This window comes from Pseudopipra pipra, chromosome W (assembly GCF_036250125.1).
Source record: "Pseudopipra pipra isolate bDixPip1 chromosome W, bDixPip1.hap1, whole genome shotgun sequence".
NCBI lineage: Eukaryota > Metazoa > Chordata > Aves > Passeriformes > Pipridae > Pseudopipra > Pseudopipra pipra.
In genome coordinates this window covers 39,429,397-39,443,637 of record NC_087580.1, presented here as the reverse complement: position 1 = coordinate 39,443,637, position 14,241 = coordinate 39,429,397, and the positions used below count along the sequence as shown (strand labels likewise).

At 56.3% G+C, this 14,241-nt stretch overlaps 1 long non-coding RNA gene and 1 pseudogene across 1 annotated transcript in view; one reads left to right on the top strand and one right to left on the bottom strand.

The window, feature by feature from the left end:
- The window catches only part of LOC135405704 (uncharacterized), a 614,579-nt gene that overhangs the window by 549,517 nt on the left and 50,821 nt on the right, over positions 1-14,241 (bottom strand). The window lies entirely within an intron of this gene.
- The window catches only part of LOC135405243 (zinc finger protein 850-like), a 419,536-nt pseudogene continuing 419,122 nt past the window's right edge, over positions 13,828-14,241 (top strand).

The following is a 14,241-nucleotide window of genomic DNA, read 5'->3' as shown; positions in this document are numbered from 1 at the left end:
CACCTGCAAGAGAGAAAGAGAACCTCGGAGAAACTCCGGGCCCTAAGTCCTGCAGAATGGCCTTGAGGCCACCTGCCGCAGGGATTGGAGACACCTCGGAGAAGCTCCGGGTCTCCAAGTCCTGCAAAAGGGTCTTGAGAGCACCTGCCACAGGGCTTAGAGACACCTCGGAGAAACTCCGGGTCTCCAAGTCCTGCAAAAGGGTCTCAAGGGCACCTGCCACAGGGATTAGAGACACCTCGGAGAAACTCCGGGTCTCCAAATCCTGTGGAAATGCCTCGAGGTCACCTGAAAGAGAGAAAATCCTCTAAAACGCTCCGGGTCAGTAAGGCATGAGTTGGCTGCGCGGGGGCTCCGCACAGCACCGCTCTGTCCCGTCCTGTCCCGTCGCCTGCTCCGAGGAGCACTGTTGACACTGTGGCCGTGTCACCAGCAGCACCTCTGTCACCGCGGGTCATAAAGGGCCCTTGGACACCCTGCCCCCTTCCATCCCACCGGTCGTGCCCAGCGTGTCACAAAGGGCCCTGGGACACAGTGCCACGTGGCCTGGGGCCTCCCCCAGCCCCGCCAACCTGCCCCACCTTGGAGGGAATCCGCTCTCTGAAGTATCTGATCTGGCTGGACCTGGACTGTAGGAACGGCTCAAGAAATGAGCAAACACTCCCCTCCTGTGCCTGCTCACGGCAGCACAAGGAGCCCCCTCGGCCGCCGACTCAGTCGCAGCGGGAAGGGCACAGGGCCTTCCACACAAGCTGGCACGGCCTCCTTGGGAGAAGTGCTGGCTGGTGGCCATCCTAAACAGGGGGGCTGACACCGAGAAGGAAGGTGTGGGCAAGGGCACCAATGCTGTTGGGAGCCCTTTGGCCAGGGCTGCACCCAAATCAGCAGTTGTGGTAAGTCCTGGCCAGAGGAGACCTGCCACTGCCCCGAGTCCTGGCAAGGCTGCTGCCCGTCTCCTGCCCCAAAGAGCTGTGCCCCCATGTATTATTTCGTTTGAATACATGCCCGGAATAAAGACAAGTACAACAGACATTCAAACACTACAAAACATCTTTTATTGCAGTAAGAATAAAAACTAGCAAAGAGAATCAAAAGCTAAAACAGAATACAAAATAACTGCTTTATCAGTTGGCATTCATACAATACTATGAACAGCTGTTATTATAGTATTAACTAGTAAAAAGGGAATTAAAGGAAAATTTAAAGGATATTAAAACAATACTACGAGTGGCTTTTAATACAATATTAACTACTAAAAAGGGAATTAAAAGGATATCAAAAAAGGATATAAAACAGTGGCTTTCTCAATTACTTCCTGTCAATAAACTGTGCTTACCCACACAGACAGGCCAGGGCTGCCAGGATCTGCAGCAGCTGGTCGGTGCCCGTACTTAGCGGGCGTCCCGGTGGAACAACACAGTCTCCATGGCAGGATGAGGATCGCTCACCCCAGCAGTCCTGACACCCCATTTTATCAGCTCTACATTACACCACGTAGGGCCAGTACACAGTATAAGGTGATGCCTGAGTGGCAGCCAAACCCTGCCTGTTCATCACCTGATAGCAACAGTCTGTGCGTGCCCTGCTGTAGGGCAAGGGGCCAGCGACCCCTGCCCACATAATCTTCCTCTCACCATCATCTGTTCACCCCTCTGTATGACCTCTACCATTGTGTTTCAGGGGTAGATGTATCTATCCTGCAATATGTAGCAAAACCAAGGAAGAACTCAGCTCTGATAATAGGGGATATCAAGCTGACTTGCTAAAAAGCACAGTGGACCTTACAATTAGCTTGTGCCATGAAGTTACATTGTACCATACTCTGGCTGGTTTCACATCCTAATATGATTCCTTTCTCACGCCTCTATGCTCCGTTGATCATCTAATTCAAAAGTACCCCCCTTACAGCTGGAAAAGTAATTTTTATATATGAAAATATATAAAAATAAAATATATATAAAATATATATATATTTATATATTTTATATATATATAATATATATATATATATTTTATGCTTAATATTCTCTGTATAATACACAGTCTTACACAAACAAACCAAGGATGTGCATGAAGTTCACACTAAAGCTCTGTACTATATTTATTGCTCTCTGTGATCAGTGCTGCATTCAGGTTACATTTGACCTGCAGATGTAATGGAACCTCAGCAGAGTACAAGAGGGCAATCAAGAAAATAATGATCTTGGGGTGGCAAAGAGGTTTCTCTACATTGCTTTTCTGTGATGAAGAAATCACTGTCCCAGAGAAATCTTTGCAGGTGACAGGCTTGAAAAGGAAACACCTTCACAGCCAGAGCCAGGAGATCAGAAACCTTGCAAAATTCAACTGCAGCCAATGTGGAGGAATCTGAGTTAGTCTTGGTTTTAAACATGACTAATACTCCTCTTCCTTTAGCAGATGCACTAATTCATTTCTATAACCTGCAGCCTCCCCCAAAGTGCAGAAACTCCACAAGTGAAATTTGTTGAAGCTGAACATCAGATCAAAAGCTTCAGGCCTCTTCCAGCACGATTTCATCAGCTCTGCCTCCTCAAGAAGTCAGGAAAAAAAATACAGCTACATGAAAAGTAAATGAGCAGCTTTTTCTTACTCTGAAACCAGAAAATAATGACATGAAACCCAGATCAAATGCAGCACTATCACTTGTCTTTCCAAATGCCAGCATTTATTCTCTCTCTTGCAGCTCCCAAAGACTTGTCATCCTGATTATCCTCCCCATGCCGTTGGGGGCATTTTTGGAGCCAATTTACACCTCTAATATTTTTTTCTCTCCTGGAGAGAGAACTGATTTTGCTTGCACATTGTAATCCTTTCAGAAGAACTTTTCCCTTTTCCCCCTAGTTTTCCTCACTTGTTGTTATTACTTTTTCCCCTTAAGTTTAAAAATTAAAGCCTTTGCTCTGAAAGAGGGCGAAGGAAGAATGACGAAGCTTCAAACCAAGGAGAAAAACCTTAAAATCCGAATTTCCATGAGCAGCACAAGTCTCCTCCTGCATTAATGCCGCCTCACAAAACGGCAATGGCCTCTGCAGGCAGCTGCCTAAAAACACCCACGGCTCCTCAGGAAAACAGAAATGCAATTGTTATATTCCCCCCCCCCCCCCCCCCCAAAGATTTAATTTTTCTCTCTTTTCATTCAGCCCCTCGGTGACTCCCGAGAGCCCTCTGCAAAGCCATAAACTGACTTTTGGAGGAGCTTTTGGACACCCGCTGGGATCCTCCCCCGCGCTGCCGTGGGGCCCGTGGGTGTGTGAGGGGCTGAGGGGTCGAGCGCCTGGACACTGATAAATAAATATCGGCACGCAGGGATACGGGCCCGCCCCCGCCGCGCTGCGCAAACGGCGCAGGGATACGCAAACGGCGTAAGGCGGCGACGCGGGCGGCAATAGAGCGGCGCTACGCAAATTGCGTAAGGGGCTGGTAATGCCCGCGGCGCTACGCAAACGGCGTAAGGGGGGTACTGGTAATGGTAATGGAGGGAGTTACGTAAGTTGCGTAAGGCTACGCAAATGGTGCAAGGGTCCTGCCTTTAGCGCTACGCAAATGGCGGAAGGACCCCGGTGGCTTCCTAAGGGCTCGCAGACCTTTCCCGGTTCATCCCAGTCCTCTCCAAAGGGCTCCCAGTCCCTTCCTAAGGGCTCCCAGTCCATCCCAGTCCACCCCAGTCCGCTCCTAACGCCACTGCCCACAGCGCTACGCAAACGGCGTAAGGGGCTCTGCCGTTGCCCACAGCCCTACGCAAATGGCGTAAGGGGCCGCCGGTAACAGCAAGGAAGGGGAGATACGTAAACTGCGTAAGGCTACGCAACTGGCGTAAGCGCCCTGCCCTCAGCGCTACGCAGAAGGCGGAAGGGCCCCGGTTCCTTCCTCGGGGCTCCCAGTTTATCCCAGTACCTCCCAGTCCTTTCCTAAAGGCTCCCAGTTCATCCCAGCTATCGCCGCGTTCTCGCGCTTCCAGAATTTTCTCCCTCCGCTTCCCAAATATAAAGGGACTTTCTGTGCTGACCACCGAGCCGGGAGCACTGACGGGCTCGGCGCAGGGGCCGTGTGGTATTTGGTTTCTCTACAGTTCGTGTTTTTATAATGAAGGGGGAAGGGAAGGAAGGGAGCCGCTCCTACCAGCACGTCAATAATCTGTTGCAAAGGACTGGAGCTCTCAGACTCAATTAGTCCTCCAGTGAACCATTTAGCTGCTGAAATAAATCCAGTCCCAGGCACGGAATCAGCAGGATTCGAGACAGAAAAGCCTGTGTGGGTACTCAGGGCATTGAGCTCGTGCGGATTTGTGCACAGGTGCAACTTGGTACATTTTAATACTGAGTGCTTTTGATACACAAACTGGCCACCGAAACTCCCTCGGATCACAATGTGCAAAGTTGGGACAGCTTTATCCAGAACACATAGACCACACAATTTCTCAAAGCTGGATCAGAATCTGTGCCAGCCTGTGGTGGAACCATGAAAGCCACCCACAGGAGTTGCATTTCCCATTCGGATATCAGTTGGGGACAAGTCCCTGCCACAGGAATGGTAAATCCATGGTGGGGTGGGAAGGGCCAAGATGCTGCCCTGGCAGAGAAGGGTGGATGGGCCACTGCAACATCTCCCAGCAATGCTGCTGTGGGTGGAAAAACACCATTAAGCTGGGACAAAGTCTAGGAAAGCAACTGCAGAGTCTGTCTCCTCTAAATGTGATGTCTCCCTCATCCAGACACAAAGCCATGCTTTGGACCTCCCTGCACCAGTCTTGGATTTCCAGCTCCTTAACTGCATCAGAACAAGACAAAAAAATTTACTTCTTTTTATATTCTTGTAGTGAGTTGGCCCTGGCCAGATACCAGGTACCCACTAAAGCCGTTCTCTCACTCTCCCTCTGCAACTGGGCAGAGGAGAGATACAAAAAAACCAGCAAAGAATTCCTGAGCAGAGATAAGAGCTGGGAGAGGTCAGTGACTGATCACCTTCATGGGCAAAACAGACTCCAAGCGGGAATAGTACTTAAATTTATTACTAACAGGATAAGAGCCAAAGAGTGAGAAATAAAAGTCTTAAAAACACCTTCCCCCCACCCCTCTTTTCATGTTCTCCCTCCTCCCCCTCAGCGGTGCAGGGGGACGGGAATGGGGGTCACTGTCAGTTGTTTCTGCCACTGCTCAGGGAGAGGAGATGGAGTCCTTTCCCTGCTCCCATGGGGTCCCTCCCACGGGAGACAGTCCTTGATGGACCTCTCTGGTCCATCCCTCGGGCAGCAGCTCTTCCCAACCTGCTGTCCCGTGGGTCACTCCTCCATGGGGTCAGTCCTTCATGGATGAGCTGTACTGGTGTGGGTCCCCCACAGGGGCCATGAGTCCTGCCCAGGAAAAGCCTGCTCCAGCCTGGGCTTCCCTCTCCATGGGCTGCAGGTCCCTACCAGGACCCTGCTCCATCCTGGGCCTGCCACGGGGTCACAGCCTCCTTCCTGCATCCACCTGCTGCAGCATGGGAGCCTCCATGGGCTGCAGGGGGGTCTCTGCACCCCGATGGTCCCCCACGGGCTGCAGGGGGGTCTCTGCACCCCGATGGTCCCCCAGGGGCTGCAGGGGGGTCTCTGCACCCCGATGCTCCCCCAGGGGCTGCAGGGGCACAGCTGCCCCACCCTGCTCTGCCCCACGGGCTGCAGGGCCTCAGCTCCGGTGCCTGGAGCACCTCCTGCCCCTCCTCCTGCCCTGCCCTTGGGGTCTGCATTGCTGTTCCCATGTTCTCATTTTGCTCTTTCCTGGCTGGAACTCCTTCTGTGCCACAACTTTCTGTTCCTAAATATGTTATCCCAGAGGTGTTACTGTCACTCCTGACTGGCTCGGCCTTGGCCAGCAGCAGGAATTCCGTCCTGGAGCCAGCTGGCATTGGCTCCACGGGACAGGGGAAGCTTCTGGCAGCTTCTAACAGAAGCCAGCCCTGTAGCCCCCCCGCTACCAAAACCCAACCACAGAAACCCACTGCACCCAGTTACTTCCACTTGCCCCAGGATGGTTCCAGTTTCCATCAGGATGATCCTGGTCACTCCCACTCACTCCCAGTTTATGCCAGTTGTCTCCAGCATGCACCCTGTCACTCCCAGTTACTTCCAGTTGCTTCCAGCAGGATCCCAGTTGCTCCAAGGATGTTCCCAGTTGGCTTCCAGCATGGTCCCACTGGCTCCCAAATCCCCCCTGTGTAGTTCCAGTCACTCCCAGTTTGATCCTGGTCCCTTACAGTCACTCCCACTATGATTCCAGTATGGTGCTGGTCACTCCCACTATGATCCCAGTCACTGCCAGTCACTCCCAATAGGATCCCAGTTGCCCCCAAGGTGGTCCCAGTTGCTCCCAGCCACCCCCAGGATGGTTCCTTTCACTCTCAGGGACTCCCAGTCTGAGTCCAGTGTGGCCCCAGTCACTTCCAGTCACTCCCTGGAGGATGCCATTTGCCTTTTGCATGGTCCCAGTTGCTCCCAGTATGATCCCAGTATGAGTCCAGTCACCCCCAGTATGATCCCAGTAACTTCCAGACACTTCCAGTATGAAGCCAGTTTGATCCCACTCATCCCCAGCATGGCTGCAGTCCCTCTCACACACTCCCAGGATTATTGCAGTCACTCCCAGTAAGACCCCATTAGGGGCCCAGCTGCTCTCAGTATGACCCCAGTACAACCTCAGTAGGGGCCCAGCTGCTCCCAGTATGATCCCAGTTGCCCCCAGCGTGGTTTCAGTTGCTCCCATTCACCCCTACTATGGTTCCAGTCACTCCCAGAATGATCCCAGTCTCTCCTAGTAGGATCCAAGTTACCCCCCAAGTTACCCCTTCATGGGCCCAGTTGCTCCCAGTCACCCCACTGTAGTTCCAGTCTCTCCCAGTCCCTCCCAGTATGACTCCAGTATGATCCCAGCGGCACCCTGTATGGTGGCACTCACACCCAGGATGAACCCAGACATTCCCTGGCACTCCCAGGATAAAGCCATTTGCCCCCAGCAGGGTCCCACTTGCTCCCAGTCACCCCACTAGAGTTCCAGTCCTTCCCAGTAGGATCCCTGTCACTCCCAGTCTCTCCCAGTATATCCCAGCTGACCTCAGCATGCTCCCAGTCACTCCCAGTACACTCCCAGGCAGTCCCAGTATGATCCCAGTCACTCCTGGTCTCTCCCAGTATATCCCAGTTGCCTCCAGTGTGGTCCCATTCACTCCTGAATGCTCCCAGTAGCTTCCAGCATGATCCCAGTTGCTCGCAGCCACTCCCAGTCACCCCCAGTGGGGTCCTAGTGCCTCCCAGTATGATCCCAGTCAATTCCAGTGTGATCCCACTTGCTCCCAGTATATCCCAGTTGTGCCAACATGGTCCCAACTGCCCTCAGAATGCTCCCAGTCACTCCCAGTATGACCCCAGCCACCTTCAATGTGGGCACAGTTGCTCCCAGTATGATCCCAGTTGTGCCCAGCATGGTCCCAGTTGCTCCCCCTTCCTCCCAGTGGGATCCTAGTAGCTCCCAGTTGCCCCTAGCATAGAACCAGTTGCTCCCAGTATGATCCTAGTCTGATCCCAGTATGATCTCAGTACAATCATAATTGCCACCAGTATGATACCAGTGACTTCCAGACACTTCCAGTATGAAGCCAGTTTGATCCCACTCATCTCCAGTATGGCTGCAGTCCCTCTCACACACTCCCAGTATTATTGCAGTCACTCCCAGTATGATCCCAGTATGACTCCAATAGGAGCCCAGCTGCTCCCAGTATGATCCCAGTTGCCCCCAGCGTGGTTCCAGTTGCTCCCAGTCATCCCTACTATGGTTCCAGTCACTCCCAGCCACTCCCAGTATATCCCAGATGCCTCCACCATGCTGTCAGGTGCTCCCAGTATGATTCCTGTGGCCCCTGTCACCCCCTTTTCTCTCCCCACAGAGCTCCTGAGCCGGCGGCGGCCGCAGCCCCTCCCCAGGGCCTCGGGCCCAGCCTGGACCCCCCTCCCCATCCCCGTGAGTATTTTGGGGGGGTCGTGTGTCCCCCCTCCCCTGCTGTCACTCTGCCTCTGCCCGGCTGCTCCCAGTGATCCCAGTAAAGCTTCCCAGTTCTCCCCAGTCCTGGTTATTGGGGGGCAGTGGGGGAGGGGCTTGGGGGAATCCCAAGGGGTGGAGCCGAGTTTGGGGGGGCAGAACCAGCCCCAGGATGGATTGGGAATGGGGACCCCCCTGTGTTCCCCCTGTGTCAAGGCACTCTGGGAGGGTCTTGGTGGGGCACCTGCCCCTTAAAAGGCACCCAGCTCACCCCCAAAGGTGCTGGGACCCCCCTTAATCTCCCCATGGGCCCCGGAGAACCCCCCAAACATATTCAGAGCCCACCCAGGATCCCACCTAACCCCTTTTTTGGGGTGCTGGGACCCCAAACTGAGTTGGAGGAAGCTGGGGATTGGGGGATGATGTGGAAGATGTGAGAGGAGGGAAAAATGGGGGTTGGGACCCCCAGAGTAATCCGGGGGTGGGGCCTGTGGATTGAGGGGACTTTGGAAAAGTGGGAGGAACAGGGAGAAGGGTGGAAAAGGGAGGGTGGTCTGGTGGGTCGGATGGTCCTATGAGGGTCTTTGGGCACGGGTGTTGGCAAAGGGGGATGGCCCCCTGAGCTCCCAACTTCCTGTGGGGTGCTGGGGGCTGCTGGATCCAATCTCAGCCTTGGATTATGCCAACAGTTTCAGTTTAGAGGAATTACAGAAGTGTGACTGAACCATTTAGGTCCCCCAGGTTTTAATGATGGCAAATCAGATCTATTGATAGAAATCAATTTATTTAGGGTTACAAATGATCAGACAAAAGATCTTCATTACAGTTATTTACTGTACAATAGAAGCACTGAAACTACCAGGAGTACAGGATAAGACAGGACAGTGCTCTACACTAAAGCAATTGTTGAAGCAATTCTACTCAAGCTGGCACAAAAGCAATAATTCTTAATTAGAGATGGATGGAACTCCCTCAGACCAACGTTCATGGGGAGATCTCTGCTCTCAACCTCCAGCAGTGACCTTGGGGGGTCCCCAGCTAAGGCAGGAATCTGCACACACCCCCATGAAGGGTTCTGTTGGAAGAAGCTGCCCCTGGGAAAGGGGACTGGCCCTTTGTGGTAGAAACCTCAGTCCGCTCAAGTGCAAAGGGCCGCTATGACCCCCCCCAAAGGACAAGACAATTGGGGAAGGAAAGAGGGTCTTGGCTACCAGAGATCAAAGATTTCATGAGGTAAAACCAGGTTCAGTTCAGGCTGAGGGCGCTGCGGCACCGCCCGTGCGAACATTCCCGACGGGAGCGCGGCGGGCGGAGGGCGGAGGGCGGGGGGGGGGAGCTCTCTAAAGGCGGTGCGCGCGCAGAGCGCCGTGGTTGCTTCCGGGAAGCAAAGATGGCGCTGGCTCCGCGCTGCACTGTGAGCTGGCGGGGCCTGCGGGAGATCGGGGCTCTGGGGATCCCCCCGGGGGCTGCGGGGAGCGCGGGTGTGGGTGGAAAGGCTGGAGGGCTCGGGAGGATTTAGCCGAGGGGTTCGGGGGTTCCCGAAGGGCAGAGCGCGAGGCCTGGAAGCCGCGGAGGGGGTGGGGGGGCTGATCGAGCGCCCTGGCTGCACTGCGCAGGCGCGCCGGCGGAGTACTCATGAGGAAACTGCAACTCCCATGAGGCTGTGCGCGATCCGCCATTACTTTTCCCACCACAGCGCCCTTGCCGGCCTGGTGGACCGACCCCAGGGAACTGGGATCCCAGTGACCCCCCCGAACCCCAGAGACCCCCAACACTCAGCACACAGAGACCCCACAGGGAGGGGGGCCCGGGGGTCCCCTAAAGCCCAGCAGTGGGGTTCAGGGGATCTTCCAGGCCCCAAGGGAGGGGTCCTAGGGATGCTCCCCAAATCCGGGGGAGGAGATGTACCACATCTGGGTAAGGGGATCCCAGTGCCCCCGGTATATCCCAGTGACCTCCCAGTGACCCTCAGTACAGCCCAGTAACCCCCTCAGTGACTACCCAGTGTGTCCCAGTGACTCCCACTGCCCCCCAGTATGGCCCAGTGATCCTGCAGTGAGCACCCAGTAACCCCCAGTATGGCCGAGTAACCTGCCAGTGTCCCCCCGTGTGTCCTGGTAATCCCCCAGTAACTCCCCAGTCCTTCTCAGTGCCCTCCCAGCATTCTTCAGTTCCCCCCAGTCCCTCCCAGTGCTCCCTGGTTTCCCCCAGTGTGTCCCAGTATCCCCAGTAATCACCCAGTGCCCCTCAGAGCCCCTCAGCTGTCCCCAACATATTCCCAGATGCCTTTGGCCTTTCTGTGAGTGTGTGTGGGGGGGGGTGGGTGTTTTTGGGGTCAGTGTCCAGGGTGGTCCTGGGGTGAGATGCAGAATTTGGGACATCAGGGATGGGGTTTGGAGACAGTTGGGAGGGATTTGTGGACAAGGGAATTGGGGGTGTCAAGGGGGAATTGGGGCCGTGGGGAGGCCCTGCGAGAAATGGAGACACCAGGGGGGTCTTGAGGTGTTAAGGAGGGAACTGGGGACACCAAGAGGGTCTTGGGGACACCAGGGGGGTCTCAGGGTTGGGTTTAACACCGAACTGCAGCATCGCAAGCTGGTGGTGCTGACCCTCCTCTCCCCCCAGGGCCCCATTAGCCCCCTCAAATATCCCCCAACACCCCTCTAAATTTAATCCTCTCCTCCTACAGATCCCTTTGACCCCCCAGTGCCCCCAAGACCTTTTAATTCCCCCAAATGCACCCAAAGGCCCCCAAAACCCCCAAATTCCAATCAAACACCCCCAGATCCCCCCAAATCTCCCCCAGCCCCCCCTCAAATCCCTTCCAACCCCCTCAAAGAGGGATCACCCGGCACCCTGGGACAAGAACACAGTGGGCTGTACTGGGGGTACTGGGCTGTACTGGGAGGGCACTGGGGGGGCTCAGGTGTCCCAGGACAGAGTGGCCCAGCTCCAGGAGAGATCTGGGGAGCAGTGAGGAGGTACTGGTCTGTCCTGGTCTGTACTGGTCAGTACTGGTCTGTACCCCCAATCCCCAAAGCCCCTCCCCAGCTCCTCCAGCCCCTCCCAGGCCCCTGACTTGGTCCTGCTGCCCCTTGAGCATCTGCAGCTGCTGCAGAACCAGGCATTTCATCAGCAAATGTGCAGGTGACACCAAGCTGGGGGTGTGTTGATGTGCTGGAAGGCAGGAGGGCTCTGCAGAGGGACCTGGCTGAGGAAGAGTGTGTCAGCAGGAGCAGGGAAGTGATTGTTGGGCTGGAGTGAGCGCTGGTGAGGCCACCCCTGGAGTGCTGTGTCCAGCTCTGGGCCCCTGAGTTGAGGAAGGCCCTGGAGGGGCTGGAGCAGGTGCAGAGAAGAGCAGCAAGGCTGGGGAAGGGAGTGGAGCACAAGTGGTGTGAGGAAAGGCTGAGGGAGCTGGGGGTGTTGAGGCTGGAGAAGAGGAGGCTCAGGGGAGACCTCCTGACTGTCTGCAAGTCCCTGCCAGGAGGTTGGAGCCAGGTGGGGGTGGGGCTGTTCTGCCAGGAAGCAGCAGTAGGACAAGAGGGCTGGGTCTTGAGCTGTGCCAGGGGAGGTTTAGGTTGGATATTAGGAAGCAATTTTTTTGCTGAGAGAGTGATCAGGCCTTGGAATGGGGTGGGCAGGGAGGGGGTGGAGTCAGTGTCCCTGGAGGTGTTGAAGGTGAGAGTGGATGTGACATCAGTGCCATGGTCTGGGAAGCACGGCAGGGTTGGATCCAGGGTTGGACTTGATGATCTCGGAGGTCTTTTCCAACCCGGCTGATTCTGTGATTCTGTGATTGCCATTCCTATGGCAGCACCTGCTTGAGGCTCTATCCCCAGGGTGATAGAGATGTCTGTCCATATCTATCTCCAAGGTTAGTCTGTAAATGTGTGGTGTTAGCAAAGCAGGCAAAGTTGTGGGCTGGTTGTAGAAGGAGAAAGAAGCCCAGAGGCCAGTGCAAGCAGGCAGCCCTGAGCTTGCAGATGATGTCCCCTCCCTGCAGGTTCCTGTCGTTGAGCCCAGGCCCTGAGGTGAGGCTGAGAAGTGGCGCGGAGGTGAGCCCAGAGCTGTCCCTGAGGTGAGGCTGAGAATAAGTGCAAGGCAGAGGTGCTGCTGAGGAAGGAGAGCCCCGTGGTGGGGAAGAGTCGAAGCTGTGAATGTCCATCCCCGAGCAGGTGCTGTCTCCATCCCCTGTGTGCCAGGTGAGCTGGGGCTTTGCTGCAGAGCTGCAGGCACTGATTTGAGCGTCTCCAAGTGCTGAGATGGTGGGCACCCAGGAACACAAACTGTGCCTGGCCACGGAGCCTGCAAGGAGGAGCAGAGACAGCCCTGATAGTGTGGGGGGCCAGGTTGTCCCTGTGCCTTCCCCTGCAGGCCCTGTCTGTCCCTGCTGGGCCCCTGTCCATCCCCATCAGGTCCCTGCCCGTCCCCCCGGGCTGAGCTCCCCCCAGGAAGTGCCGTGGAGCTGAAGCTGCTGCCATCCCCCCCCTGCAGCCACTGCCCCAGCCAAGGGAGCAGCAAAGGCAGGGCCAGGAGCAGAGGCAGCAGCAGGGGAGCCCTGGGGGGGCCGGGAAGCTCTTGTGTGGGTCAGGAAAGAGGCGCTGGGCACGAGGCCGGGGCTGTGCTGAGCAGGCCCAGCCCTCACATCCCCCCAGCCAACGCCGGCTGCCCGGGGGGCTTGGGAGGGACCCCCAGCCCGTGTGCCCCACACTGTGCTGGCAGAGAGAGAGCCAAGGGACAGGGCCACGGGCAGGGCCACGGGTGAGGGACAGGCAGGGCCATTGCAGGGCCATGGTGAGGGCACAGCCTGTGGCAGCAGAGCTGCCCAGGGCCGGGGGCAGCCGGGGGGGTTGGTACCAGGCACTGCTGGAGCAGAGCAGATCATGAGGCCTCTTGCAGAGCCCTGGAGCAGCCTCCCACTTGCCAGCCCTGCCCTGGTGGGGTGACACTGTCCCCTCCCTACAGGACACATCCCCAGAACTTTTCCGGGATGCCTTTTGTGTCTCTTCCTGGTTGCTGATTCCTACTGGGGACCTGAGGGAGCCTCTGCAATCCCATGCATTGGGCACAATCTCCTCTGCAGAGCTTGACCCACTGCAGACTTTGCAGGGAAATCTGTGCTGGCAGTCCTAGTGTGTCACGACTGCCCGCGCTCCCCCCAGGATATTTGGGACAAGTTCCCACTTCCTGGGCACCCATGGGATGGGGGTCGATTGTTCTCCTGCTGTTGCTTCTCCTCTTTTGGGGGCTCTTGGGGGTGGGCAGGAGTTGTTTTTTGGGGGTGCTGGGCTGGGTTGGCAGCAGAGCCCCGGCGGTGGGTGGGGGGATGCGGGTCCCCCCCGCGGTGGGGGTTGGTGTTGCTGGGTCAGGCCCCGCCAGCTCCATTGTCAGCCCGGTGCCAGCGGGGGGGACACAGCGGGTTTGGGGCCCCCCGGGAGTGCCGGGGGTGGGTGTGGAGCCCGGGAGCTGCTGAGTGTGGAGGGCGGAGTGGGGTGATGGCGGAGCTGAGGGACCCCGGGCAGCCTGGAGGGGGGAGCACGGAGAAGGAGGAGCCACAGGACCCGAGGGAGCCTGAAAACGGGGGGCGTGGAGAAGGGGAAACTTGGACAGTGGGGACCCCTGGGATCCCTGGGACAACGAAGTGGAAACGGTGGAAAGGGAGAATGTCTGGGAATATGGCACCCCGAAGGTGAGAGTCAGAGGAGAAGGGACTCTTGGGACCCCCAACACCCAAGAGGAGTCAGAGGGTAAGTTAGGGGAGACCCTCTGAACCCCAGAGGGAAGAGACCAGACAGGAGGAATTTCTGGGAGAATTTTTTTGCGCTGCATGTTCATAGTTTGGAGTATTTTTTGGCTTAACTGTAACTTTTTGCAGTTTGGGGGGGCGAGGGTCTTCTTAATATTGTCTGAATCTTGGTGTTTTGGAGGTTTTTATGGACACAGGATGCCCGGTGAGTTCTAGAGATGGACTTGGGCAGGAGGAACCCCCAAGCCAACGTGCTCAGCCCTTGTTTTCCCCCCCATCAGGATTTGTCCTTCCCAAAGCTTGGGCAGATGGAGGAGGAGGCTGCGAGGAAGAGGAAGATGCCTTGGGCCCCCCAGGCAGGTGAGGAGGAAGTCAGTGTCCCTTTGGGTGGGTGTTGTGCTGGCTCTGTCAGCCGAGCATGGCCCCGGCTGCAGGACAACCCCGCTGGCGCCGCCGTCCTGCCGGGGC